General features: G+C 56.3%; 1 protein-coding gene across 2 annotated transcripts in view; it reads right to left on the minus strand.

Moving 5' to 3' along the window:
* The window catches only part of RBFOX3 (RNA binding fox-1 homolog 3), a 395,158-nt gene extending 371,724 nt beyond the window's left edge, over positions 1-23,434 (minus strand). For both annotated transcript variants that reach the window (XM_053569052.1, XM_053569049.1), the window contains exon 1: positions 23,034-23,434. The gene's annotated coding sequence lies outside the window, so the exon portion shown is untranslated. The remainder of the gene's footprint in view (positions 1-23,033) is intronic.
* Between the last annotated feature and the right edge of the window lie 1,648 nt (positions 23,435-25,082).

Raw genomic sequence — 25,082 nt, forward strand, 5'->3', positions numbered from 1 at the left:
TGTGTGAGGCCACGGCACTCTACCGAGGGCCATAAAGTGAGACTCTGTCTCTACAAAAAAAAAAAAAAAAAAAAAAGAAATTTCTCTTCTCAATAAATCACTGCTCAAGATGCAATTCCTGGAAGGACCCAAGCAGCTGGCAGGTCCTACCCAGGTGATGCCACACAGGATGTCGTCAGATGCTCATCCCCAGGGACCAGCCACTCTTCAGTCCTGCCATGGAGCACTGGTGCTCACCTCTGGGCCAGGGCTTTGGAGGGCTGAGCTGCACCATGGCTATTGCAGACACCGCAGGGGACAGGCAAGGCCCATTTCTGAGGGTCTCCATCAAGGACAAAAGACTGAAACACCAAGACAACAAGCAGGGGACGCCATGCCAGGTCAGCGCCGGGCGCTGCATGGGGAGCAGGACCCAGCACCCCTTCCCTGCTTCCCCAGCTGCTCTGGGGATGCAGTAAGCCGGGCACCACTGCTCACTGATCACAGCCATTTGCTGAGCCTTTGAGAAATGGGACACCATGGGGACTAAGCCCAACGGGCTCCTGACCTTGCAGAATACAGACAGATGCCACACACCACCACGACTGCAGGCAGTCGGGGTTGGAGCTTTGGGGGCACACAGAGGGTCAGGAACGGCTAAGTGGAAGCCTTCCTTAGGGAGTGACCACCGAGCTGAGCTCTGAAGACTGGATTGCAATTAATGACAGGGACTGGGAGCCCCTCCACAGGAACAGCCTGTGCAAAGGCCCCCAGACACCAAGAAACTCAGCTGAGAGGAGGGGTGGCTCCAGTAGTGTGAACTAAAGTAAAATCTTAAGCCCCTAGATGACTGAACGGACCCCTCTTGGCCAAGGGGACCCCAGAAAAACCTTAAAGCTGAGTTGCCAGCCATAAGGAGAAGGGTGGTCTGACACGTCTGGCTCTGCTCCTCCCTTCTGGAGTTATCCTTTGTAACAATTAGCTACTAATAGGACTGAACTTAAAACATTCCATGCCTTTAGAGAAAGCTTCATTTCTTTAGCCAATTATAAGCCAAAGAATCTTTAAAACCACCTACAGCCTGTAAGCCACACCCCTTTGAGATGCCGTTTTGGGCCAATCCAGTGTGTGCCTTCTATGCATCGATTTATGATTTGACATGTAGTTCCTGTCTCCGTGAGTATATAAAACCAAACTGTGACCCAACCACGCCGGGAACACATGCTCGAGGGTTCCTGGGCATGCCTCTCCAGGCCATGGTCACACATATTCGGCTCAGAATAAACCTCTTTAAATTAGTTTACAGATTTTGCGTTCCTTTCCATGGACAGGAGCGTTTTGTGAAGCCATGTGATTGTGTTTGCATTTGCAGATGTCCTGCCCCACCTACCGCACACCCACTTTCTGCTCCGTAGCCAACACAGGTCGGAGGCCAGGGCCATGGTTGGAGAAGACATCTGTGGACAAGGAGGACCAACAGAAGGAGGTTCTGAGAAGTCAGACCGTCAGGGCATGTTTGTGGCTTACACCTGAAGGGAGAGGGTGGGAATGAGAAGACAACTGCTGAGCCAGCCTAGCTGGTATACAGGGGCAGGGGATGGAGCCATCTTCTGAAATGGAAGGTTCTTGAGAGGACTGGAGGCAGGGGCAGCCCTGGCCACTCAATTTGGGACCTGAAAACAGGGGAGGCATAGGTCTGTGCTGAAGAAGGAGCCTGAAGGAGCTGAAGCCCTGGTCAGCCCAGGGAGAGCAGAGCTGGGGAGTAGTGAGGAGCAGCTAACAGTGAGGGGTAGGCAGAAGGTTGCCTCAGAGGTGGGGTATGAACACAGTGTACACAGGTGAGTCCAAAAGGCTGGGAGCCAAGAGGGAGCTCAGTGACAGAGGCAAGCTGCGAGCCAGGGCCAGACAGGGAGGTGAGCTTGGACACAGGCCTTCCAGACCAGGTCTCAGTGCATCTGGGTAGCAGCGACCCCTTCCCCGCCAAGCTCAAATGTCTGAAGACCAGCTTTCTCATCTCTCAGGCCCTGCCCTCAAGACTGGATTGCTTCCATCCCATCCATGAAAACACCCCATTTGCAATGTGACTTTATAGCTCCTCCCACCTGGAGTCCCAGATGGCCTTGTGACCAGAAGACACCCTGGAAGTGAGGGGGTGCCAGTCCCAAGCTGGGGCCTCAACAGGCCTCGCTCACATCCACCTTCTGTCTCAGGACCCAACCTTGGATGTGGGCAACCCTGAGCCATCCCAGCGTAAACTCCAGCAAGGCCCAGCCCAGCCAACCACAGGGCACGTGAGCCCCACTGAGCCTCGTGGAGTCCAGACCGATCAGCGTTAGAGCCCAGCTGGCCACAGACTCCTAGGGAGAATAGACGGCTGTGGTTTCCAGCTAGAGTCTGGGGACTTGTTTGTGATGCAGCAGCAGCTGACTGATACACCCCACAAAGGCGGGAGGCTGCTCTGCACTTTCATCCTACTTCTCTGTACCAGAAAGAAACCAATGACACACACAGCTGAAGTCACTCTGGCATGTTTATAATTGAGTTACTGTGTGAGAGCTTCAGCTTCATTTTTTCTTTTACTATATTTTCAATCAGAGACATCAGAAGCTGTTCCGAGCCTCCCCACAGGGTTCTCAGGAGCTCCTTTCCAGGGCTGCTCTGGAGGGGCCTGTCTTGCTTGCTGGAAGTGCGTTCTGCAGCTCTTTAGATGCACGTCTCCCTCTGACAGCAGCCGAGGCGCCCGATTGTGAGAGAGGCAGTGGTATGGCTGCCATTGCTGTCCATATTCCTTTTACCACTCTGAATTTGCATCTGTGCAAGGCTAGTAATTCTTATCTGAATTGCAAGCACACATAAATGAAACTTATTTAAAATAACTGGGAAAAGTCCATGCTAGAGGTAAAAGGAAAAATTCCTCCGCTGCTGCCAGAAACCGGTCCAAGCAAGACCATTTGAAATCAATTCAATGACTGGTCAGTCCCAAAATTTCTGCAACTGATGAGTGCAAGGGCAGAAAGGTGGAGGACAGAGACCCAGAATGCTCCCACAACCCCTCTGGGGCATCACTCCTCCAAGTCCCAGCAACCCTGAGAATAGGAAGGCGGTGTGAGGCAAAGGGACACTCTCTATGACAGTCCCTTCCCACACGTGGTCACTTGTGGTCCTCAAATCCTTTTCAGGAGATGGGCAGGGGTACAGTGGTGCCTGAGTTCCATGCGAGGCTCCCAGAAGCTGAGGCAGTGTGACTGTGCACAGCATGGTCCGGGCAGCCCGACCCCAAGACCTGGGCCTGCAGCCCAGTGTTCTCTACAGGGGGTGCCAGCAGGGCGAGTCCACGGCTCCAGCTCTTTGATCCTAACTAGGAATCGCCTATTGTATTGGCCAGGCCAGTCCTGCTCAGGAGACAGAGAGTGATGAGAAGTGACCACCAAAAGATGCCAGCATCCTCTGCCACCCCGGTGGAGCCACCAGCCACGTCCCTCAGCCCAGTACTGCAGAAGTCAGCAGTCAGGCCAGGCCCCCACCTGGAGCAGCAACAGACCAGTAGCCTCTCCCACAAGCACAGGCCTGGGACCAGGCACCTGGGGACACCTGGGAAGCCGAGGGCGTATGTGGAGAGAGGGGCTGTGGAGAGCGGGTGAAGGAGCCCCTGCAGAGACCCACTTCATGGGAGATGGAGACACTGCAGGAGGGGTGTGTCTGTGTCCTGGGCAGTGCTGGACCGGGTGCTGGACAGGGTGCTGGTTCCTTCTGGAGGCTCTGACAGAGGGCCCCACCCTGGCCTCTGCTGGCTTCTGTGCTGTGGGCGGCTCCCAGGCACCCCTGCTAGTGGCCATGTCACTCCAGCAGCATGGCCACCTTCTCCTTGCGTCTTCACATTGTCTTCCACAAACCACCCCAGTGTTCTTGTCTCATCTCATGACTTCCATGAAGACCGTCTCCAGTAAGGCCACATTCTGAGGTCTGGGGGTCAGGACATCAACCTACCTTGTGGGAGGATGCAATTCAACCCAGGACAGGCAGCCTCTCCCCTCCTGACACCCCCATCACACACTCCCTGCCTCCCTAGGCTCCTGGGTGCCTCCCAGAAGGCCTGCAGGTTTCGCATACCCACCACCAGAAACCATGGGAAGGAGTCAGGGAGCCCCTGGAAGTCTCTGGAGGATGGCGGCATGCACCCCGACACCCCACACAGTCTGTCCCACGTGGTCCCACCACGGTGGGTCCTTCCAGACTTGGGCTGTCAGTTCAATGGTGGACACCAGCGTTTGATATGGAGATTTGGCAGCGAGAAGGGAAATGCCTCAGTGAGAGGTTTATGTAAAATGACAGTTTCTGGAAAATGAAGCGCTCAGATTAAAAAGAAAAAGAAAAGGACAGAGAGGAGGAGGAAGAAAGGAGGAGGGGAGGGAGGACCCATGCACTTCCTGGAGGGAGCACAGCAGGGCTGGGGACCCCAGGGAGAGATGCCCCAACACGCCTCCGCCCGGCTCCCCTCCCACAACAGGCCCCGTCTGCCCCTTAACTGTCCTGGCCCTTCTTCAGCCCAAGCCCGGGTGAGGGTTTGGTAGAGGCGGGAAACAGTAAGCAATCGGTTCAAAACTTTTGTGTTAGTGACATTGAAGGAGAGTAGGTGCCCGGCTGCAGGCAAAGGCTCGGACAACCTTCCTAGGATCTTAGCTTCCACAAAAGCAAAGAAGGATTCGTGTGACTGCCCTTTGTTTAAGAGTCAGAGGAATATTCCTGCAGCGCTGGAAACTCATTCTTCACACAAAGAAGCTTCCAAAAATTGCAATCTATTTGTTGCCAAGTTTGGGACTGTTATTTCCTTCCCAACCCCCTGAGGTTTTGTTTTTTTTTTAATGGCCTGAAACGCAGATTGCTCTCCCAGGGGTCTCTCAGGGCTGCCCACCTCACAGGGCATCCCAGCTGCTCAAGGATCTGGCTGAATGTGGAGCCAGGACAGGCCTTGCCACCTGTCCTGCCTAGACCTCATGTCCATCCCCTGGCATTCAGATGGCCCTGTCTCACCAGAAGGCAAAGGGAGAAACAGGGACATGGGCTCAGCTCTGGGGAAACGTCCTCATTGCTGTAAGGCCCATGTCAGCAGGAGAATGATGGTCAGGACAGCTGGGGACAGCTAGACCCCACCCCAAACCTCCAAGAAATCCTCAGTGAGCCTCCCAAGAAGACAGGGGGGCAGGAGACTGTGCCAGATTCACCAGCGTCCCACCTCCAGGCAGCATAGACAAGGCCTGTGAGCAGCTCCTGTGCCCTCAGGGAGACAGACCACCACTGACACCTCAGTGGTGCACTTTAGGTGTCTGTCAGGGTCCTGGGGACAGAGATCTGTCCTCCATCCCTTCCACCTGAGCCTACTTAAACTGTTCTGGAAACAAAGAATCCAGGAGAAGAGACAGGATGGGGTAAAGAGTCCCCCCACAAGAGAAGGTCTGAGAGAGACACCTGATCCTGGCAGTTCCAGTGGTCGGTACCCATCAGGATATGTCCCCCATGGAGGTGTCACCAGGGGCCAAGGCTTCGGGAGTCACTGCTGGAATAAGCCCATCTGCTCCGGAGGCTTCATTCAACTAGAAACACATTTGTCACGACCGCATTGTCAGTCTGGGATTCTTGGGGTTGGGGACACACCGTGTCATGACCGAGCCTGGCTCCTCCCATCTGAAGACAAATAGACACCAGTGTCCCAGCTTGTCAATTCACAGAGTCTCACTGGGCATCTACTGTGTGCCAGGCACCGCCCCAGAGGGGACAGCCCAGCACCATCCACAGAGGTCCTCGCTAAAGAAGGCGGCCTCCTCGCCAGTCCCTGCCCGCTCTAGGATTCAGCCCCAGCCAGGGACTGTTTCCTGTGGGGTCTCTGCCTGAATGCAGAGCCATGGAAACAGCCTGGGACAAGGGCTGGGGACAGGCTGCTTGGTTGGGAGCAATTCCAGGTGGCTAGTGAGGGGTCTGGGAACCTCACACGGGTGCAAAAAGAGCGTGTGGGGTGTGTGTTGTGTGATGCATGTGGTGTGTTACACGTGTGTGGTGGCGTGCGTGTGTGCATTTGTGGTATGCGTGGTACATGTATGGTGTGTGTCGAGCGTATGCGGTATGTGGCACGGGTGTGCGGTTTTTGTGGTGTGATGTGTGTGCATTTGTGGTGTGTGTGTTGTGTGTGGAGTGAATGTTTGTGGTTCGTTTACAGTATTGTTGAACCTGTGGGCATGGGGCTCCATCCACAGGGACCTTCCAGGGAAGCAGGCAGCCCTGGCCCAGAAAGGCTGGGATGGGAGCAGGTGGCCTCAGGGGCTGGCTCCCCATACTCCACCTGATCACAGCAGCCTGAGCAAACCCCTTCAAATGAGCAGAGCCCTGGGCCACATCCCTCACCATGAGACTGGTCAATAGAAGAAGTGAGCCTTGGCAGGGACATGCACTCACAGCCCTGGCACATCCAGAATGTTCTCCTCCCCAACACCACACCTCCCACAGCAAGTACTCTGCCTCTCCCCCACTCCCAACCCCAGAGGGTCAGGCACACCCCACTACCCCATACCCTGCTCCGGCAGACCCCCAAACCACAGGCTGCTCAGTGCACCACCACCAATGAGAACTGTGAATGCTTGGAGGTGGCAGGGAGAGGCACCAAGCCTGGGTCTGGACTGTCCATTCCCAGGCAGTCTCCACTGGGCTGTTGCAGCACTCAAGTGACAGAGGTGGGTGGCAGCTGCTCCATGGAGAGGGCCATAGGTGCAGGGAAAGCCCCAGAGACAGGAGCAGGCGTGTCCACAGCCTGCTTCTGGCAGGCAGTGCCCTCAGGAGGCCCCACGTGTGGCTGGGGACAGATGCCACCTGCCCCACTCTGGAGACTTCCCGTCCTTCCCCTTTCCCTCTTATTTTTTTTAACTAAGACTCTTTTGTGGGCGGCGCCTGTGGCTCAGTCGGTAAGGCGCCGGCCCCATATGCCATGGGTGGTGGGTTCAAGCCCGGCCCCGGCCAAACTGCAACCAAAAAATAGCCGGGCATTGTGGCGGGCGCCTGTAGTCCCAGCTACTCGGGAGGCTGAGGCAAGAGAATCGCTTAAGCCCAGGAGTTGGAGGTTGCTGTGAGCTGTGTGATGCCATGGCACTCTACCGAGGGCCATAAAGTGAGACTCTGTCTCTACAAAAAAAAAAAAAAAAAAAAGACTCTTTTGTTCCATGGGGCCTTTCATGTGTGCACGCCTGCACACGTGTGTCGAGTTTTTATTCCAATGCTTAAATGAGGTCTTTGCTGAGAATTTACAATTCCCCCGTGGCCTCAATCTTGCAAAGATTGCTTTTTTAACGCTGTTAGGCCTTAATTCTAATAAGCCGCCTCCTTATTACGGAACCAGGTCACACTGCCTTGACACTGCCAGGAAATCTTTCCCTGGTGGGAGGGGGCTGGGAGAGACCTGGACGTAGGGAAGGGGAGGGGGCCACGAAACAGAGAGGAATCCTCCCTCCATGAGACAAAACTCTAAAATCATCTACTTTCTGGGAACACAAAGAGTGGCCTCACAGCTTCAAATAACTTCATGATGTGACTGTGGCCCCTACAAATGTTAGTTTTCTTTTTTGTATCTTGATTTTGACCATAGCAAGAGGAGGGAGGAAGTAACAGAAGCCGGTGGCTACAGTGGGCACAAGTTCAAGCCCCAGCCCTGGGCAGACGGTCATCTGCTCTGGCCAGCGTCTGTTCTCTTCGCAGCCGGCCCCGGTCCTGAGGGCCAGGAGAGGAAATTGAGAGAGAATGGCACCAGCGGGCTCCAGGACCGAAACCAAAACCCACCCACGCTCGCACCTGGGCGGAAGGGCCTGGCACCTGGCTCCCCCACTCAGACCCTCCCCAACCTGAGTTAGCTCTTTGTAGGTTCAAGGGGATATGGAGGGAGGAAAACGAACCCGTCCCTGTCTGAATCTTCAGGACAACAGGACAGTCCCTCCTGTACTCCTGCAGCATTGATTAAGCACCTACTGTTTGGCCAAGGGGTGGGAGCTGTGCCCTGTCCTTCCTCCACCATGTCACTGGACATAGAAAAGATCTCAGAGCAGAGACAGTGCCAGAATGTCCCTCAAAACCCCTGGGAGCTCTTGAAACTGAAGGTGGGAATCCAGAAACAAGACCTTCCTTCTAGAAGGTTCTATGTATGCAGCTGTGGGGAGGACACTGTGTGGGCAGTGGGGACAAACAAGAAGTGGAAGACACAGTGGGAAGCGCCCAGGCCACGGCAAGGACAGAGAAGGGGACAGCTCAGATCTTAGATGTGCCTATTCACCCCCTGCCACCCCTCCACCCCCGTCCTCAGCCGCATGCAGACTTGGGAGCCATCTGTGCTCCTGGAGAACATAAAGCCTTGTGGTTCTTCCTCCTGTCACCAGGCCCAGAGGACTCGGCAGCACTCTCCCTCCAGGGTGCTGTGAGCGGGGACAACTTTTTAAATATAAAAAAATCAATGTGAACTCTAACGTAAGGCACCTTAGTAACCAAAGGCCATTTTTTAAAACACAGATGCCAGAGTCCTGCGCCCAGACTGAGGTCCTGATGTCCAGGGGCAGGAGTGGACACCAAGGGCAGCCTTGAGGCCCTCCAGGGGACCCCACCACGGAGGATGTGAACATGCAGCCACTCAGCGCTCCCCCAGCCGGAAATTCCTGTGTTGTCCACTCATTGTCCCTTCTTATGACTTAATCCCTGCCAGTGTCACACGGAAGGCCAGAGTGTTTGCACTTATTGGGTCCCCAGAGAAGAGACCAGATTGGAGCAGTGTTGGCATGAGGACACTAGTACTGAGTCCCAGTACTGAGGCAGAGGACAGGCCCCCAGAGGTGGGGGAGCCACTGCATAGATAGAAAGGGCTCGCCTTGCAGGTGTGCAGGCCCAGTCTGAGGGAGCCACCACGCTGCAAAGTCAATCTCACCAGAAGGAAGACGGCACACGTACACACGCTCAGGGTAGGCCCCGCACCAGCAGCTTGGGAGACATCTCCTGACCGAGCCTCACGCCCCTCAGCCCACTCACCCAGCCTCTGCATACTGAGAACCTGCAGGTGCCAGGCACCGTGTCACTTCGTGAGCTCTGAGAACACAGATGAAGGTGAGACCACGTGCCCAGCCCTACATGTTTAAAGATTAAAGCGCACAATGGTTCTGCAATCTTCCCTTTTCAGTTAAAACGTACTGTGGGTCTCCTTCCACACCCCTCTACGGCAGCTGCACACAGCCCACTGTAAGTATAAACAGACGGTTCTTTCTTTAACGTTCCTACTGCAGGGAACGTGTCAGCAGCAGGGGACCTCTGCCACGTGGCGTGCCCACGACACGGTAGGCAGGACGGGCCTGGCGCCTCACTCCGCGCCGGCCGCCAAGTCACGAGGGGCTCTTACGCCTTCCAAAAACTCTCCTAGAGGGAGAGCAAGGTGGCAGCCCTGGCCCGTGGGCAGCAGATTTTTGGATTCTGCAAAACATAATTGTGAAGCCCAATCTGCCAGCGGAGAAATATGCAGCACATTCCCAGGCTAAATATAAATAATATCGATTCATCTGCCATCTTGAATTATCCATCTCACTTCTGCTTTCCATTAGCATCAATAATCACGAGCTGCCTACCCCTTGGAGGGGCTGCGTCACCTCGGGAAGACACAGCCAGCCCGAGTCACGAGTCTTCCACAACAGTCCAGCATCTTCTACAGCAATCCAGAACCTTGCTGGTACTTTTTTCTCCCTTTCTGTCCTCCTCACTCCAAGTCCAGGAAAGAGGCCTGGCTCAAAGGCCCCCTCAGACCCCCCTTCCGGAGGCATTCTGCTCTATTTGGCAGCTGACACTGGTTCTGGGAAAAACAATTGCTCAAGCGCCAAGGTTCACTTCCAGGGATGAAGGGAAGGAAGCGTGTGTGGCTGGATGCACAACCCCACAAAACCCGCAGGGCACCACCTTGCCCTTGCCAACCTCGCAGGTAGAACTGAGGTGCATTTCCTCTCCAGGCCAGAAACCATGGTGACTTTCCGACAGATCAGCAGGGTCCTTGTCCCTCTGACAGCCCCCTGCCCCTAGCTCTGGGGCTCTGACCGGCAGGCACAGAAGCCACCCCAGGCCACTTACCAGGAGCCCAGCTAAGCCAGAGAGCAAAGGAGGCACAAAGACCCTGTCCCCACTCCCAGCCGCTGGAATTTCAACAAACCCTGATTGAGAGCCCCCTGTGAGCACAGCCCCTTCCCAGGTGCTCTGGGGGAAAATAAGCACATGCTGTGGTCCCTGCCTTCAAAGCACTACGGTTCTACCTGGGAGTTGGCAATGCCGACACCTGCGGGGGCCTAGGTTTCCCCCTCCTTCTCAGGGCTGACTGCAGCTCCCAGAGCAGCACTATGAAAAGCAGGTGCTTCCTTCAGGCCCAGAGCGAGGCCCGTGGACGGCTTTTCTCATCCTTTGTGTGAATGTGTACATATGTCCTACACACCCTCCACCTTAGACACAGCCACCAATAGCATATGGCCTCACTGTGCCCCAGGTTTAGAGAAGGATCCAGAACCTTGCTATAGGCCTTCACCATAGCTCCTAGGGTCCTCAGCCTCCCTCCTCACATGCATGAGATGTCTACATGAGGGGACCCACGATGGGCGTGTGAATTAGCCAGAAAGGTGATGCAAGAGCCTGTGACCACCTCCCGTCTTGCTGCTAAAACATGCCCACCGTGGGAACGCAAGGTAGTCCTGCAAGGATCTTGCTGCCCGGCTGCACTCAGGGAACTAGAGTTTGTGTCTGGAACAAGAGCCGGAAGGCTGGGTGAGAAGGCGAGAAAGACGCAGTCCTCCATGGACTTGCTGAGGTTGCTCCACTTGGGGGTCCCCAGGAAAGAAATGAGAGGTCTGACCCCCAAAAACAAGCAGTAAGGCTGGGGGCAAGCTCGCTCCACCCGATAGGAGAGGGGGACACTCTAGACAGGTGGGGAACATGGGGAAGGCCGAGAAGTCTGTGCAGTGGGGGGGACTGTGGAGGGCCCTCACCAGTCATACCAGACCCCACACACAGATTTCTGTCCCTGCATCTGCTGGCACCTGCTGAGTGCCCCACACAAGCAAGGGCCAGCAAAGGACAGCCTCGGCCTGTAGTCAGCAGGGAGCAGACAATCCCACTAGCCCCTGGGGCTTCAGGGTCCCTAATATGAAAACAACCGGCTGCTCTGTTCAGTCTACAGGGCACGAACAGTTAGACCCAAGGCAGGTAGCATTGAGGGCAAGCAACTGCTCTTTCCTCTTCTTTTTTTTTTTTTTCCTTTGTAGACAAGGTCTCTCTGTGTCCCCCACCCCTGCCAGGCTGGAGTCAGTGGTGTCAGCACAGCTTATCGCCACTTCAAACTCCTGAGGCAGAAGGATCAAGCTATCCTCCTGCCTCAGTCTCCTGAGTAGCTGGGAGTACAGGTGCCCATCACCTTGCCTGGCTAATTTTTTTCTATTTTTTAGAGACAGAGTCTCCTTCTTGCTCTGGCTGGTCTCAAACTAGTCTCTCCTCTCCTTAGCAGATTATTTTGGCCTCATGGGTCAAGTCCAGACCATGGGCACCTGGAACTCCCCGTAGAGCCCTAGCAGATGGGAGAGCGACACCCACTCTGAGGAGGAGCGAGGAGTCAGAAGGGATGGTGGCGTCTTTATTCCTCCTTGGTGAACCACTTCCCACTGGCCTTCACTACATGAGTCTTCCTGAATCCCCCTGCACAAATCTGCCACCCGAGAGCACACCCTGGACGCGGCCCACGGCAACAGGGGCGGGCTCCGGGCTGCCTGCCCGTCTTGAGAGTGCGGCCAGGGACAGCCGCTCTCGGAGAAGGAGCCAGTGTGAATGCAGAGACAACCACACACACACACACCCTCCTCGTTGTTAAGGACCTTAACTTAGAACGACGTATTCTCTGTTCTCCTGGCTATAATTACTTTAGCGTGGGAGACAAACTATGTCTCCACCATCTCAGAAGTGCGACATTAGAATATCACACTCTGTGGTCCGGGAAGGTCTCTGCCACCCCTAGCACATCTCCTCCAGAGCCGGGGCCCTCCACCTGGGGACCTGCACTGAGGGTCTTAATTCCTACTCCAAGTGGCTCCACTCAGAGCAACAGAGAGCCAAGGACCACCCGCAACATACAAGTAACCATGGCAACTGCGGGAAGTTAAAAAAAAAATAAGTTTGTGAGTTACCGGGCTGTTAGTTGGTGCCTGGGTGGGTGGGGGCCTTGCCTTCTTTTTTAAAGTAACGTGGTCTCTGAATAGTGCCTTGACGGGCTCTGCAGGTCGGGGTTCAAGGCAGCAGCTGCCTCCTGGCTCCTGACGGAAGAGCTGGTGTCTCCTCTCAGTCCCACAGCGTCACCAGTCCCAGTGCTGGCCTGGAGTCAGACTGTTCCCTGCAAGGTGACCTTGAGCCAACATGCCCCCCACATGTGTTGGGGTGCTCCTCCCCAATCTCCCACCCATCCAGGGAGGCACCCCATACCTCTCCCTGCCCTGGAGCCCTGACAGCCTGCTGTGACAACTGCTGCATGTAACACCACACAGAGGGCCAGCATGCAGGTGTACACACGAGGAAATGTGTTGTGGACATTCATGTGGCAACCCCTGCCACATGAAACAGTGTCACCGCCCACATGGGGAAACTCCAGAATCCTTCAAATGGCCCAGGTGGCCTCAGGGGTGATGAATGGGAGCACTGTCCTAGGGCCATCCCTTCTCTGTACAGGCAACAGCAACAAGCATTCAATGCTAAGGGACACCTGCACGTGTGTGATGGGTACACATCCACTCAGACATACACACAAAAACACACACTAGTTCCCTGGCTGCTAAATCCCTGGGGCAGGATCGTCCACAAACCACCTTGCAGCAGAACATGGCGGATCCCCGACACTGTCCGCAGTCGGAGCCGTGTGTCTGTAGCAGGTTGGAGCTGGGTGAGCCAAAGCCTGCCTGGGGCCAGCACAAACACCAGGTCACAGCTGCGTGGCTGTGAGAAAGGAAATGTTTTCTTGAAGGGAGAAAAATCCCAAACAGCCCTCTCAGCCTTCCTGTGCACATAATTGCAGTATCCAAGTTCACGACGGGCCTGGCACACAGCCGGTAACAGTCACAGCCCAGCCCTGCACCTCACTCGGAGCAGTTGCATCGCCACCACAGAAATCAGACCACGGGGTGTGGGTCACATGAAATAAAGAGCATTTCCAGGAATGACAAGTCTCCCACGCAGGATCATAGCATCAATTAGCCAGTGGGGGGGCCGAGGAGCGCTGGCATCTCACTTCTACGAGACAAAGTTTCCTTGAGGAAATTGCCAGGGTCTTCGAGGTACGGAAATAACAACACACAGAACAAGTGAGGGAGGACGACGGGGGCCTGCCCGCTCACAGCCCAGCTCCCGGGAGCCTTCCAGAGGGCGCGTGGGTCTGAAGACACAGGCAGGCCCGTGAGCGTCCAAGAAGCAAGCATGAACATGCACACGTGTGAGCACACATGCATGTGGGAACACATTTGTGCACGTGTGTGTACATGCCTGCACATCCAGGAAGCCCGTGCATGCACACGTGTCACTCAACACACCCGAGCACGTGTGTGTACAATCTGCATGTGTGCACACACATGTGCTCATACACACACATGTGCACACGCATGAGGCCCACTATCCTGGCCCCAAACATTCACATCTGCAGCCCTCACAGCTGCCAGATGCTATGGAGACAAAAAACCCTCACATGTGTCATCTGGAACGTCCCCCGATTGTGAGGAGGCCCCCAGGGTCCTCAGGCCCTGACTCTGATGGAGCTCGAGCATGTCAGAGCCTTGAACAGCCCATTCTAGGACCTTCAAACCCACACCCAAGAGGGCTCCTGCCTTAAAGGCCCCAGGAAGCATCTAGCTCAGCCGTCTAAGTGGAGGTGACTGATTTATGCTGACCATCCTGACTCTTAACGACACGCTCTCCTCCAGCCGTGCGCAGCTTTAATTGTCCATCAAGCAGGGCAGGGAGGAACGTAAATCTTTCCTCCTGCTGCTCCAGGCGCAGCTGCCTGACCTCCAACTGCGGCCCCTCCCGGCCCCAGCCTGGCCAGACCTGCTGCTCTGAAGGTGAAGGACAGCACTACGGGGGGGAGGAGGGAGAGGACGGGTGGGCCTGCAGGGGGTGTATGGCTGGCTGCCTCAGCCCGAGACAGCCATCACTGCAGGTTGAGGGGAGCCGGCAGGGGCAGTGACACCTTGTCCCCAGGCTCCATCTCTAGCATGACTCCAGTAAAGTGGGCCAACGCCCGGGGGAGTCCTGGCGCCCCCTCCCTGCTATGGAACAGCACAGCTCTGAAAGGAGGCAACCAGGGGGAGGGTATTAATTCTCCATCCAGTCCTCGTGGTGCACAGGGACCTCTCTGAGGGTGCGTGTTGCTGTGAGATCAGGGTGTGGGGCAGGCCACAGGCCACGTGCCTCTGTGGTAGCCCAGAGAGCTGGGCTCACCCACGCCCCAGCCCCTCCAGCAGACTTAATATTTTCTATAATTTTAATACATATTAATGCATTTCAAAGAGGCGAACATTATAGTTATGATTATTACCTAAAGACTTCCTTTCTAGCCCTCATTTTCTAACACTCATTACTTTCTGAAAAATTATCCTTAGGGGCTGAAATTTTCCAAGTCTGGTCTGGTGAGTTTCCTTCTTAGAATCTGAGCAAAACAAATCTGGGAAAGGGGAAAAATTGGTTCTCCCAAAGTCAGTCTCCCTGGTTACTTCGGACAGTGAGAGAAGACCTGCTGAGGAGGGCAGGCTGCATCTTCGGCACCCAAAGACCGACCCCGTAGCCCGGGCCCTGGTGTCACTGTGCCAGGCTATGGAGTCTGATCTGTTTCTAGATTTAGAGTCTGACCAAAAGGAGGGAAATGCCTATGCTACGTCCACCTCGCGTACTCGAGCACAAACAAGACAGAAAAGCAAACACTGACCATTGTGATGCTGTCGACCCACACACGGGGGGATGTGCATGTTCCAAGGCACAAGCAAACCTACCGAGAGGCCCCTATCCACAGCCAGGGGCTGCTGGAAGAATTAGAAGACCACCAATTCTGCATGTTCTTCAACTCTGGCGAGAGCGAGACTTCGGCCCACTAGAAGACGGCCTTTAGTCATCCCACAAAGTTGTCCCAAACATCATCCCAGGGCTTTAGTAGTTAGGAATAGGGTCCCAGACTTCCCCATCAAACAAAAGGTTATTGTCCAGCTTCTCTCTTTCCTGCCTTTCCCATCAGTTAAAGGTTCCCAGCTGTCAAGACAGACCTCTGGCCTGATAAAACCCCACGCAGGGTTGGCTATCTGGGGCATTGATTAGACTGTTACACCACAGACAATAATTCACACCTTAAATTTGAAGGTGCTTAAATCTGCTAAGATCCCAAAGTATTTGACGGAGGCACCCTTGGCGAGCACCCCTGTGGGGTGAGTGCAGGTGCTCTCTCTTTACCAGCAGCTTGGGGAAGTAGGTGACCCACCCCCACCCCCAGTACATGAGGAGCCTGTGTAAGAAGCTGCTGTAGGCCTTGGTTCCACCTCACCTGTCCCTGCCCTGGGGGCCCCGGCCGTGCCTAATGGCATCACATCAATGACAGAGTCAATATTCCAGAAAGACTGTTGCTTTATGTCTTCCCCCTAATGGGCTTTGCAAAGCTGTGCTTCGGTTTTTCATGCATCAAGTCCTGAGATCCAAAAACATCCCCAGGCTGAAGGCAGGGCGGGCTGGGGTGGCTCAGCCTGAGAGGTGGACACCAGGTGGTATCCACAGTCTCGGGGGACCCCGGGAAGAGCCAGAGGTGAGGGTCACCATCTCCTTCCTCCCGTCTCCCTCATGGGAAATCCACCTGGCGGTACTCGGGGCTGATAATCCAAGGCCACTTGCTTTGCAAAAGCTAAGGGGCCTGCTGCTGTGCCCCTCTCTCCCTGTGGTCTTCTAGACAGCCTGTCGGGAGTGGAGGTGTGGGGGCTGGGAGCCTGCCAGGGCTACCCTCACAGACAGGATGTTCCTAAGAAGCTGAGCTGCCGGGCTCCTCCTGGGAGCCCTTCCAGGCCTCCCAGCTGAGGGAGGGTCTCCTGGTATCCCCACCCTACCTAGAGAGACATGCTAAGGGCTGTTTCCATTCCGACTTCTGCAGCTTCACCAGGAGCCATTTTAAAACAGCCTCATCTTCTCGTAGCCACAGGCAACAGTTCAGAACCCATTTCCTGAGCCCCAGTTTGTGCTAACGCAAGCAATGAGCTTGTTCCCTTCACAGGTGGATGGCACTAGAGGAGGGTCACAGTTGCCACCACCGCTACATGCCATCTACTGTCCACAGGTCACCCAGTCCTCACAGCAGTGCCCACTGCTCAGCTGGGTAAACTGAGATTAGCCTGTGCTGGGAGACAAGCTTGGGAAGTCCGCATCCCTGCCACAAAAGCACACTGCAGGGAACCCCCGCCACCAGCAGTCAGCTCTGCTCACACTGGCCTGCACAGAGCCCTCCCACCAGAACTCAGCCAGGGCTGGTCTACCCACTGCACTGGGGGTTGTGCAGCTGTCCCCAATGGGCTTCCAGGTCTCAGAAAAGGTGATTAACAACAATCTTGCTCTGAATTGGCTTAAATTTAAATGTGCTTCTAAATGTGTGTGTCCTGGGGGTGAAGGGTGGCTCTTACAAGAACCACACCCCAGGGGTAGGGAGCAGCCAGGATATACATTGTCCGGGACACACCTGTTGATAAGAAGCCTCTCAGGGGAAAGGATCAGAGCACACCTCCAGGGAAGAAGGTGGGCAAGGTCAGGCTGGTAGTCTTCTCGGATCCCAGCAGGAGCCTGTTGTGGCCCCAGTTTGAAATGCTACCCTGATTGTCCTTTTCTTCTTGGATCTCAAGGTGATGGAGTAACATCAGGACAAAATGGTGGGATGTTGGGACACAGGGGTGTGGGGGGAATCTCAGGGAAAGTATTAACCCTGTGAAGTGTTAAATACAGAACAAAAGGTTTAGAAGCTCTTCTTGCTAGTGCCAAAAAACCCAGCAGGTTTTGGTGATCATGGCGGAAGTCCCCAGCAGGTGCAGTGATCCCAAGGTGCCCAGCAGCTCTTATTAACAGACCTTGGGGCTTTACCTGGCACTCAATCCTTAAAAGAAAGGTTTCAGGAAAATGGGCATTATTTTCTATTTAATCCACTAGAGAAATCTCTAATTTGCATTAAGGATTCCCAGCTAATGAAAGTTTAGTGAGAAATTATTTCTAACACATCCTGTTTGCACCTCTTTAAATCTTTGTCCAAATTGTATCCATCTTTTTCATACAAGTAAACTTTGTGCTCTTTGCCTTCCCATTTTTACTCTATAAGAGCCTTCCTTGCTGAGAACCACCGGCTCTGCATTTGCTTTGTCCTTGCCTAAAAGAAAACCCAGAGACATGAGGCCAGCCCAGGAACCATCCTTTGCCTGGGGTCTAAAAATGTGAATAGCAGGGCTGGGGGTGAGGGGAGGATGAAGACGGCAGGAAAGGTGGCCCTCCTGAGTTGGCATGAGCCCCCAAACTCAGGAGGGCCACCTTTCCTGCCATCTTCATCCCTCAGTCTCACCTAGGGTCACAGACAAGGAGACTGGTTAGCAGGACTAGTTAGCAGACGGGGCAGGATGTTCAGCCTGCTCACGGGAGTGAGTCCTCAGCTATTCAGAGCACACCCTCTACAACTGTACAGACGACCCTGTAGGACAGAATCTGATTTGGGGGTCTGGGTTACTTTTTGTTTGTTTCAGTAGAGGGACAAACTAATTGCAAGACAAGATGCCTTGGAGCAATAAAAGTAGATAGCAGTTTCCACTCTTTGGTATAAAAGATACTTGTTATGATTTCAACTGGCTTCCAAAACAAGACTTGATGACAGTAGGCAGGGTCCGGCCAGTAGCAGTTGTCTGTGCCTGGGCAGTTTCCTCACCTGCAAATGGACTGTTTTCTAAAGGGCTAAAAAAGACCTACATGACCACCTGCCTCTCCAGCTGGCTGCCAGTCCACCTGGAACTATCAGAGGGCAGCTCCCTTCCCCAGGCCTGCCCATCTGAGGCTTATGTACACGGAGCTGAGGCCCAGGGGAGGGTCTGGGAGGGATCTAACTGGGAAGGTGCAGGAGCTTCATCCAAGCCTCTGTTCTTCTAGAATCTTGGAAGCAAGGTCTCAGGACAGCCACTAACCAAAGTAGTAAGTGGGTAAAATTCTGCTACAACTATGTACGTTCTCCTTTCTTTCATCTGCTGGGAATATGTTCTGACCTTAAATAATTAAACCTTAAAATAAAGCCTGCAATAAGAACTGTTTTGCTCTGGACACCACCAACTCTGAAGACCCCCAACTGGAGCTGACGCTGATAAGCACCAAGCCCCTCTCAGGTGGAGTCAGTGGAAACCGGCCTGAACTACACAGAGTGAGTCAGATGAGAGCCACGGGAAGGCTGTTTCTTATTTCTGAAGTGCCTCCTGGAGCCCACAGCTGGCTCCACACAAGGGGGAACTCAGTCCCTGGTTCTCCTGCCACCTTCTCTCTGACAGCACAGCCTTTGATAGTCAATGTTCCAAGTGCAGAAGAGTGGGGTGGGTAGGGGTAGGAGTGAGGAGAAGCAGGGGAGAGGAGATCACCATTAGCTAAAGACCCAGAGGACAGAAGGAAACCAGAACAACACTGCCCAGGGGAGCGGAAGGCGCCTGCGTTTCCCACAGCTAGGGGCAAGGGTCAGAGGCCTGAGGAAGAAGCCTGCCACCTGCCACCACACCCCATAGCTCATGCTTTTGCACTAGCATTTGTCATTTCTTTAGTTGACACGGAGTCCCCGTTAATCGGTTGAGCACGCCTCCAGGATGGTCCCCTTTCCCAGGCCACGCCTCGTGGCAGCCTCCCTGGCTCCAGAGCGGGAAGCCTTCAGTTCTGCTCCTTCCACCGGGACTCGGGCTGCACTTTCCAAAAAGCAATTTATAGACCACAAGCTTGCTGCTGGAGGAAATGCTTTCAAACAGAGTAACAATCCTTATACTCTATTATCTCTGGTCTCTTTCTAAGGAGTGTTTTGGTATCAGCTTATGTGTTGGAGAAACTGTGACAGCAAACTAATTTACTAAGCGCACCGCACTGAGAAACCTACGTTGTATGCACCAGACCTGTCGGTATGTCGAGGTGATTCTCTGAAGCAGGATACCCCTTCTCTTTCTGTCAGGGGGTCCCCAGCACAGAGCAGGCCCCCACTAGGGACTCAACTGTTACTCCCATCCAACTAGCAATTGAGAGTTGTCACAGGTAACTCGAAGAGAAAATCACATGCTAAGATCCTACACACTCCTGGTATAGGAGAAAAAAGAGCAAGAAAAGGAAACTACTCCTACGGACAGAGGAGAGGGAGATGGGACCGGACAGTTACATTGAAAGGCCAGTGATGGCTCCAGGAGCAGCCTACTGCAGACAAGAGCAGAAAATAAGCTGTTTAGGCTGCCTGAGTGTCTCATGAGTCTGTGAAAATAATGTGCCGCTTTATAAAAGCACGTGGGGAGACACTGCAGCTTATCAAAAAGATGTAGGTGCAAATGGGATGTGTTTACAAACCTGGTGCCTCGTGCCAGAAGCTAAGGCCCATTGCAGTGGGGAGACTTAAGGAATGGCAGGTTCCCAAGGAGAAGTGTTTCTGTGGGGGGCGGGGGGAGTTTCAAGATGGTTTTTCCCCTTCACTTGTTTAAAAATAAAGAATTCCTCACCAAACGTCAGCTGTGTGTCAGGTTCCATTTGTCTTTATAACAGAGTATGGAACAGAAGCATGGGAATGAATAAGCACAGAGCAACACCCAACCCAAACGCAGGCACTGGGATAACCTGGGGAAGTAAGCCCCACACCGCAGTCACTAAGAAGAAACGTTTCAGTCTCGATTTCGTGTGTGGCGCCACACCCACTGGGACCCTGTCCTCTTTGTACCAGCCTCCCCCCACACTACTCTGCACTTCTGGTGGGACAGGAGTGCCATCCCCCCTGCCCATCCCACAATGGGCCAAATGATGCTCTGCATATATGGGGTAGGGGAGGCAGATCCCTCAGGAGTGGATGCCCCTAACTTCTGCATGGCAGAGTGAAGCCACCTCAGGCTCTGCTCAATGGTTCTTGGTGGTGGGGGGGTGGCGGGGGGCTGTAGTGGACAGGCCTCAGGAGCTGAACCAGGCCAGCAGGGAGGCCCAGCCGTAAATAGCATTTTCTCTGGTCACCACCTTGCTTAGTTCATCCCCAGATACCAAAGGCCTGGATTATCTCTCTCCATTCCATCAGCAGGCAACAGCTCAAAGTCGAGGAAAAGGCAGGCACACGACAGAAGGCCCATTCTGGAATGGTCCTCAGGAGGCGTCCTGACTGTAATTACCTCTTCCCAGGTGCTCAGCTGTTCTGGCTCCGGAGGAGCCTCGGGAGCCCTCCCCTCCCCTGGGCGGCATCCGAGGCGGAGGGCAGGCTGCGCGCTGTCCTTGGTGCTGCGAGCCCGCCAAGCCGCGCGGGGGAGGGTGGGGGGTGGGGCAGGGGCCGCTCATGCGGCCGCCTTCTCTCCAGCCTGGCCTCTAGTCCCTGCGGAAGGGCAGTGCATACAGCAGCCCCACTGCAGCTTCTGTCCCAGGCCACCCAGCGAGGCACATTTGCTGCCAAGGACCATCATATACTCAGGGGCTGAGCCTACCAGGAGGTTCCTGGACTCAGCCGGGGACCTCAAGGGACCACAGGCCCTGGGGGATAGACCCAGATGGCTCTAAGCCGGGAAGGGGGGTTGGGGGGGGGTAATCAGCGTCGTTGTCCAGTTCTCTGGGGGGAAGGGAAAGCTGTTAGAAATGGGCGGGAAACCTCTGGGGCTCCAGCCAAACACCCTGCCTCCCCAGGCCCGCCACTTCACATCTGCCTCTGTTCCCTGACCCCTGAAGGGTTCCCCACCTCACCTATTCTGTCGCCCTCCTGGGGTCGGCCCTGCCCTCCCGGAAGCTCCCAGCCGGGAAAGGAGGGGTTAAGCGTTGCTTCCAGAAGTGTGCGGGGAGCCCGGTGCCCACGCAGGGGAGGCCTCCAGTTACCGGGGACCCACGTGGGTGGCAGGCTGGGTCCTCAGCGCCAAAAGGAGCTCCGCGCCGCAGGAGGCGGAGGGAGGGCGCCCTGGTCTGGTCCTCCAAGAGTGACCCCATGCGGGCCCCAAGTTCCCCCGTCACCCGCACCCCGCTTTCCCCAGGCAGCTCTTTCCCTGCAACTTTTCTCCCTCTCTCCCTTCACAATGTCCCCGCACCTGGAGGGTCTGGTTTTAATTAGTGTGATATCCCCATTAACAAAGCAGCCTAATTAAGACATCCGCCCTAATCCGCCGTGCATACTTCACCGTAGGTTCTGCCGCAATGTCTACACTTCTTTTCATTATTTTTTGCAGAGCAGAAAAACCAAAGCTAGACTCTGGCTGAAAGACCTCATTACGTTCGACCTCCGCTCCATTAGTCTCCTCCTGCTCCGAACTAAGTGCCCCGAGCTCCGGATGCGCGCCCAGGGCGTCCCACAGCTAAGCCTGTGCCTTCAGCAGGAAATTAGCGACCCAGAGCGCCCGAGAAGGGACTTCACCTCCGGCTGCCAGAAGGGGGACTCGATTCTCTCAAGTCCCTGCCCTTTGCCTCCGCCGAGGGGTGTCCTGCGCACAGGGACTAGAGGCGCTGCGGGAGTCCTTTTGAAAAGCGACCGTTAAATAATGAATCGAGCCCCTCCCAAAAGCTAGAATGGAAAGGGGAGCAGGGTGCCTCTGTCATCAAGGAGTTCCTTGCCCCTCACCAAGCTCCCATGCCCGCCCCGCCAGTGGACTCCAGGAATATCCTATCCACCACCTCACATGATACCCAGACCCCGGGGCCGCTCTGAGGCCCGGCAGGTTCCCAGGGCCCCTACACGCGCTGCACCGTGCCTTCGCCTCCCGGCACAGGCAGGGTAAGGGCCCTGGGCGGCCAGACACTGCGGGGCAGCGCGCCATGGGAGGCTCCGCGCCTCGGAGAGGCTGCGACCAGACGCCCAGAGACGACATAGGAGACCACCTTCCTGAGGGAATGAGCTCTTACCCCCAGCAAGCCTAGTCACCTCCCTCCGCCACCGGGGCAGAAAGTTTGGGCCGGGGTGTGCCTGGCCGTCCTGGTGCCAGCTTCTCCAGCTGGGCTGCGTGGGCCCCTGGGGCAGCCGAGGTTTTGGAGAAGCATCTTTCTCTCCCTCCGGAGCCTCCCTAACGCCTCTGGGGAGATTCGGCCGGAAGCGCCCCCAACCTGCCCCCTGGAGGGTCCTGCGCGCCACTTGGTCTCATGCACAACGTGGCGCTGCGGGCCCTGGTCCTCTCTGAGGAGCCGTGGAAGGCCCTTCCTCCTCGCAACTCCTTTGGGCCATCAACCCTTTTAGCCACCCCCTTTCCAGAGGACCCGGGCAGGACTCCCGAGACCTAGGTGCCATGACGGAAGCATGTTGTACCACTGTGGGGTCGCCAGCCCCTACTCCCACGCGCACGGGCTGTGGCTGCCTCCCGGGACGCGCCCCGCGGGTCCAGGATCTCCGTGCGCCTTGGCCTCCCCCCGCCGGGGAGTTCCCTGCGCCGGGCATTGTGCCGCCGCCGCCGCCGCCACCGCCACGCAGCGCACGGGACTCCCCAGCGTCTCCATGGAGCCGACCCCCGGGCCTTCCCACTCACAAAATCGCTCCCCTGGCCCACAGCCAGACCTAGGATCCCGACCCCAGCCCCAGAGAGATCTGGGGAACACGGACCCTGAGCTGGGACCCTTGACCCCGAGGGCGACACCCCTCCCCACGCACCCTCGGGTCAGTCCCTGGCTGCGTTCTGCATTTCTGCGCCCTCGCCAGCCCCTCCTCCCACTGCGGGGTCCCGTGCACCCCTCCCCAGGCCGTACCCCCCACCCCCACCCGCCCATCCCGATGGTAATGACCGCCGCAGGGCGAGGCAGGCGACTGGGGCCGGGCTACTCACAGGCTTAGCGCTCCCCGCGGCAGGTGACCGGGGCCCGGCGGCCATGCCCCGGCTGCATCCTGGCCGCCGAGCGGGCAGCGGCGTCCCGGGGCCGCACTGGCACCCGCGAGCCAGCGGCGAGGGGCGCGCGAGGCCGGTCTCCGGCGGCCGCCGCGGCAGCTTTTTCTCCTGCGACCACGCGAGCTGGTGGGCCCAGCCGGGGCCGCTGTCCGAGGAGGCTCCGCCGGCTTCGGAGCAACCCCGCGGCTCCGCGCTCGCTCTTCCCTCGCCGCCTTTTCTCTCTCTGATCTCTCTCTCCTCCCTCTCTCCCTCTCCTTCTCTCTCTTTCTCCCTCTCTCTCTCTCTCTCTCTAGCTCTCTCTCTCTCTTTGGTTTCTCTGGCTCGCTCGGCTGGAGCGAGGCTGGAGCGAGGCGGCAGCAGCACGCGGTGGTGGCGGCGGTGGCGGCGGCGGAGGCGGTGGAGGCTCCGGCGGGCGGAGCGCGCAGCGCGCGGCGAGGGAGGGGGCTCAGGCGGTCGCGCGGCCAGGGAGGGCGGCGGGGCGGGGAGCGCTGCGGGCAGGCAGGCTCAGGCCGGACGTATCCTGCTGCCCACAGCGCCAGCTTGGTGGGGCAGGGGCGCAGATGGAGAGGGCCACACTCCGAGGAGACCACAGAACCCAGGGTGGCCCGGATCCCCTCGAGTGTCGCCCCAAGCCCCGCCTCCCCTCCCTCTTCAGGGATCTTGGGAGTTGTCCAGGCAAGGAGACCGTTGCCCTCCTGCCTCCCTGTCTCTGGGCCCAGGGATTCGGGACTCGGTGGCCAAGCAGCAGGGATGAATGCCCCCTACCCTGCACTGCCGTGCTTCCTCTCCGCCCGCCCGCTGGGAGCTCTTAGTAAGCCTGGAATGCCATGCCCTGCCCTCCTGGGGATAACTGGAGGATTGATCAGGCCTACCCCTGTCCAGCTGGGCCTTCATCCAGATCAGCCAGCCCGACCCATTTAGACACCCCCCACCGTGCACAGCTGGGGAGGAAGGGCTGTGGGAGGACAGCTTAGCATGTGCCTAAAATCAGAAGAGGTAGTTCCTGTCCCCACTCCAGCCTGCCCAAACCAGGGGCCCTGGTGTAGGGTCTAGGAGGGTCTATCCCTGGGACAGGGAAGAGAGTCAGCAGAGGCTGAGGCCCAGGGCAGACGGACCACTGTCAAGCAGCACCAGAGGTGGCCAAGAAGGCCTAGGTGGTCCCACACAGGTTTGGGCAGGCTGGAGAGCCTGTTTCCAAAACAAAAGGTGTTCATATGCAGGACCTGGACTGGGGGAATTGGGCCTGCACCCTCAAAGGACATTTCCCATCTAAAAGCAAACCAATGAAAAGCCTGGGACAATTAGAGTCCTCCTAGCAGCTACTGTCCTGCTTTTCCAGGCTAAGAAGCACGTTATGGAATCTGAGATTTGGTAGGGACCTGGAAGATTTGGGGACAGTGAAGGGAGGGCATGAACTCAGCTCTGGGAGCCAGGCCTCTGAGCTGCGGGCTGCCTTCCCCAGAACCTGGAGAGTCAGTGCCCAAGCAGAGTGGCTGCTGTCCACTTACAAGCTTCACACTTTCACTTTCTGGCCCCCTGGCCTGTGTGGGTCATTGATTGGTCTTGGCCTGTGGGGACTGTGCTGTGCAGCTAAACAGGGGGCAAATGCCTTGTCTTCAGTGAGGCAGCTGCCTGGTTGCCTGAACTTTCCCAGCCCTCTGTGTTTGAAATGACACATCCCTGCTTAAAATCCCTAATGGCGCGCTCGGTCCTCTGCTGTCAGACGGCCCAGGCTTCCCAGGCCTCTGGTTGGTGGTGGTGGGGCCCAGCCACTCCTGGCCACCTTGCACCTGTCTCCCAGAGGCAGGCCTCTTGCCTGCTGAGCCCGCAGCGCCCCCTGTCGATCCTGCCAGCCCCTCACCCACACTTCCCAGGAGTCCTTGCCTTTGGTTCAGAACCTACCAGCCTTCTCCAGCCTCCTCCCAGAAGCCTCCTGAGAGGGAGTTTAGGGTTTGTGCTGAACTCTATCCCCCTGCAGCCCCTGCCCTG

Source organism: Nycticebus coucang, chromosome 18, assembly GCF_027406575.1.
Source record: "Nycticebus coucang isolate mNycCou1 chromosome 18, mNycCou1.pri, whole genome shotgun sequence".
Classification (NCBI taxonomy): Eukaryota; Metazoa; Chordata; class Mammalia; order Primates; family Lorisidae; genus Nycticebus; species Nycticebus coucang.